Source organism: Octopus sinensis, linkage group LG2 (assembly GCF_006345805.1).
Source record: "Octopus sinensis linkage group LG2, ASM634580v1, whole genome shotgun sequence".
NCBI classification, from domain to species: Eukaryota; Metazoa; Mollusca; class Cephalopoda; order Octopoda; family Octopodidae; genus Octopus; species Octopus sinensis.
The window spans coordinates 22,258,490-22,263,177 of NC_042998.1; positions in this window are offsets into that span (position 1 = coordinate 22,258,490).

Sequence of the window (4,688 nt, forward strand, 5' to 3'; positions counted from 1 at the left end):
TATATGGTTAGAGCATTGAGCTTGCGATCGTGAGGTTGTGAGTTTGAATCACCAATGGTAGCCCTAATACACAAATAAAGAAATTTTATCCACGAATGCAGTGTTGAGCATGCATTCTCATCATTCAACATTTACATATATATATATTTCGTTTTGGGATTTGATTTACATAGCACTGGACAAACAAGGACAGACAAATGGATTAAGTTGATTATATCGACTCCAGTGCATAACTGGTACTTATTTAATCGACCCCGAAAGGATAAAAGACAAAGTCGACCTTGTCGCAATTTGAACTCAGAACATAACGGCAGACGAATTACTGCTTAGCATTTCAACCGGCGTGCTAATGTTTCTGCCAGCTTGCCGCCTTAAACACTCCTTAAGCAATCTTTTGTACATTTCTGGCGTTTAATGTACCTGCACATCTGCCACTTGTAAAGACTACTTTCTCTGTCGGTCTTCCAGTGATACTGCCGAGGAGTATGATAAAATGAAGGTATGCCTTCATAAGGGCTACAACATAAGCAATGTATTACTTGGATATATTGAGATTGCAGAATACTACAAGTACAGCATGAAGGGAAAGATGACAAAGTTGGAGAGATTCATAAGAGACAACATAACCGAAAGAAAACATGATTAGATATACAAAAAAAAAAAAAAAAAAAGAAAGGAGTTGTGATTTGTGATACAAGGAGAGGAATGGAGTTTAATGATGTACAATGAGAGAGATTCATGTGAAGGCAAGCCAAATTGGAATCATATCATGCAAGAAGGTATGGCATTAAGAACTCTACCATTAGGTGGAAATATTGTACAACCAAAGGAATAATGAAAAGCATGACACCCTGATACAATACGATATGATATATATATATATATTATATATATATATATAACACCATATGATATCATATGTATATATATATATATATATATAGACACTATATGATATCATATGTGTATATTATATATGACACTATATGATATCATATGTGTATATATATATATGACACTATATGATATCATATGTATATATATATATATGACACTATATGATATCATATATATATATATATGACACTATATGATATCATATATATATATATGACACTATATGATATCATATATATATATATGACACTATATGATATCATATATATATATATATATATATATATATATATATATGACACTATATGATATTATATATATATATATGACACTATATGATATCATATATATATGATACTATATGATATCATATATATATATGACACTATATGATATATATATATATATATATATATGACACAATATGATATATATTATATATATAATATGACACTATATGATATATATATGACACTATATGATATATATATATATGACACTATATGATATCATATATATATATATGACACTATATCATATATATATATATGACATTATATGATATATATACATATATTATTATATAAGATGTGATAGAATTTGCAATAAAATATTGATGAAGTGGGGGTGAGGTGGGGAGTAAATGGGTGAGTTCTTCTCTCCGGAATTCTCACCTTGCTTCTGTTATTCATGTATCCATTAACTTACAGTTGTTTAAGAGGAACAGCCGTCATCCATTTCAGTCTGCGAAGGTCATGGATAAAGACTCTTTCTCCAGATCAAACCATTAAAAAAAAAAAAAAAGAAAAAATGATAAAGAAAAACGTCACACAAAGCTTATGTTATGAAGCGGTGAGTAGCGTGATTGAATATAAGTCATAAAATAAATTGAAATCAGAAGGGAATATGGTTTATGGATAAGTTGAGTTGGATACAAGGAGGTATGGAATATATTGGCGACTTGGAAAATGCCGAAGAAAGAAAGAATGAAGACCAGATATATTCTCTAAGTAGTGGTATTGTGTAATAGGAAGAATTACATATAAGAATATGCATCATAGCAAAAGTATAATTCAAAACAGATTATTACTTATGCTGTCTTTACTCTTTTACTTGTTTCAGTCATTTGACTGTGGCCATGCTGGAGCACCGCCTTTAGTCGAGCAGATCGACCCCAGGACTTATTCTTTGTAAGGCTTGTACTTATTCTATCAGTCTCTTTTGCCGAACCACTAAGTTACGGGCACGTAAACACACCAGCATCTGTTGTCAAGCGATGTTGGGGGGACAAACACAGACACACAAACATATACGTACACACACAGACACACATATATATATATACACACATATATACGATGGGCTTCTTTCAGTTTCCGTCTACCAAATCCACTAACAAGGCTTTGGTTGGCCTGAGGCTATAGTAGAAAACAGTTGCCCAAGGAGCCACGCAGTGGGACTGAACCCGGAACCATGTGATTCGTAAGCAAGCTACTTACCACACAGCTGGTTGAAAGCAGCTCTGGTTCTGTAGTACAAATGTCTTGTTTCTATAAGTTTTGAATTAAAATCTTCCACCAAACCTCAGTCACAATTTATGTTCCTAACACTAGCTGAATGATAACCAAGTTACTTTACTAAATTCTTTGTTATATTTAAAGTAATTGAAAGCAACACAGAGTATCTCAAAATGAATACAGTAGCGAAAGGGTTAAAGAAAGGAAAAAGAGGAAGAAGAAAGTTGGCTTTTGTGGGGTTTGAATTCAGTGTGTAGAGAATGGGAGCAAATATTGGTTTCAAATTCTAGCACAATACCAGCACAAGGGGTAAGCCATCTACATCAACCACAATATTAAACAGGTACTTATCAACCCTGAGAAGATGAAAGGCAAAATCGACTTTGGCAGAATTTGAACTCAGAATATAAAGATGGACGAAATATGGTTAAGCATTTTGCTTCTTGTGCTAACAATTCTTATTTCTTTATTGCCCACAAGGGGCCAAACATAAAGGGAACAAACAAGGTCAGACAAAGGGATTAAGTCCATTACATTGACCCCAGTGCATAACTGGTACTTAATTTATCAACCCCAAAAGGATGAAAGGCAAAGTCAACCTCGGTGGAATTTGAACTCAGAACGTAAAGGCAGACGAAATACCTATTTCTTTACTACCCACAAGGGGCTAAACACAGAGGGAACAAACAAGGACAGACAAACAGATTAAGTCGATTACATCAACTCCAGTGTGTAACTGGTAGTTAATTTATCGACCCTGAAAGGATGAAAGGCAAAGTTAACCTCGGCGGAATTTGAACTCAGAATGTAACAGCAGATGAAATACCGCTAAGCATTTCGCCCGGTGTGCTAACAATTCTGCCAGCTCACCACCTTCTCTCACTGCCTTAATGGGCAGGTAGTCTAGCAAACATTTTGAAGAATCTACCAATTAGCAATCTAGCTTTAATTAAAAAGGTCTATGAGCAAGAGCTTTCCAGCTGTAACCATTCTATGTTTTCTTTCTTTTTCAGACATAATACAGTTTCTAGGTTTACATTATCTTGGGTGTACATTTTATGAAGCTGGTGGTGAAGAAGATTTGGCTGCTATTTCGTGCATGTCAAATGACCATATAAAGACACTCTCATTAGCTGGTTGTTTCATTTTTCTCAACAACCTCATTTTCGATTCTTCAAGATGCAAAAATATTTTATAATAAATTTAAAGAAAGGCCTAACATTTTCTGAAAGATTCCCAAACTTGTTTGAAAATTCCAAGAAAAACAATGGGGAAGAATACAGCCATTAAAATTGGTGTGGAATGACAAGGAAATAAATCAAAGAAAATAAGTAAAAATAAGGTGTGTGTCTGTATTGGAACTGCAGAACAAGAGATAAAATCTTGGCAAACAAACTCTATGATACACAAATTTTTATTCCAGTGCAAGCATTTTTCTTCCATCTTGCTAATTTTCTTTAGGGAAAAGCACGCACTTCCAATTAAGACTTTCTCATTATCCAGTTCCAGATATAAATTTTCTATCTGTTAATGAAAAATAAATCCCACCTGTGTTTGTAGTTTGGAACGAGTATTGTGTTTTAGTGCAAGATATAAGATGGTAACCAGACTAAAAAAAATGACACAGTTTCACTTACTTAACACATTTCTCCCAACATCTTAACTCTCCTCTGCTACAGAATCACGGTTTCATGCCCAGATAGACCCACTTTCCACCCCAAAAATATAAGCAAACAGAAATAAATGATAAGGTAGATTGTCAGAAGTAGGTATGGTAAGGATCCATCCTGTGTCATAAAGGACTCATAAGACTGGTTTCCTGGTTTCTGGGGTGGATACCTGGGACACTGGTCCAGTACATAATAACTCATTTTTGCCAGTTGAGTGGACTGGAGCAATGCGAAATGAAGTGCTTTGCTTAAGGGCACAACATGCCACCTGAACCAGAAGAGCTCACATTACTCTTTCACTTGTTTCAGTCATTTGACTGTGGCCATGCTGGAGCACCACCTGTAGTCGAGCATATCGACCACAGGACTTATTCTTTGTAAAACTAGTACTTATCCTATCGGTCTCTTTTGCCGAATCACTAAGTTACGGGGACGTAAATGCATCAGCATCAGTTATCAAGCGATATTGGAGGGACAAACACAGACACACAAACATACATACACACACACACACACATATATATATATATATACATATATACATACATATATACGATAGGCTTCTTTCAGTTTCTGTCTACCAAATCCACTCACAAGGCTTTGG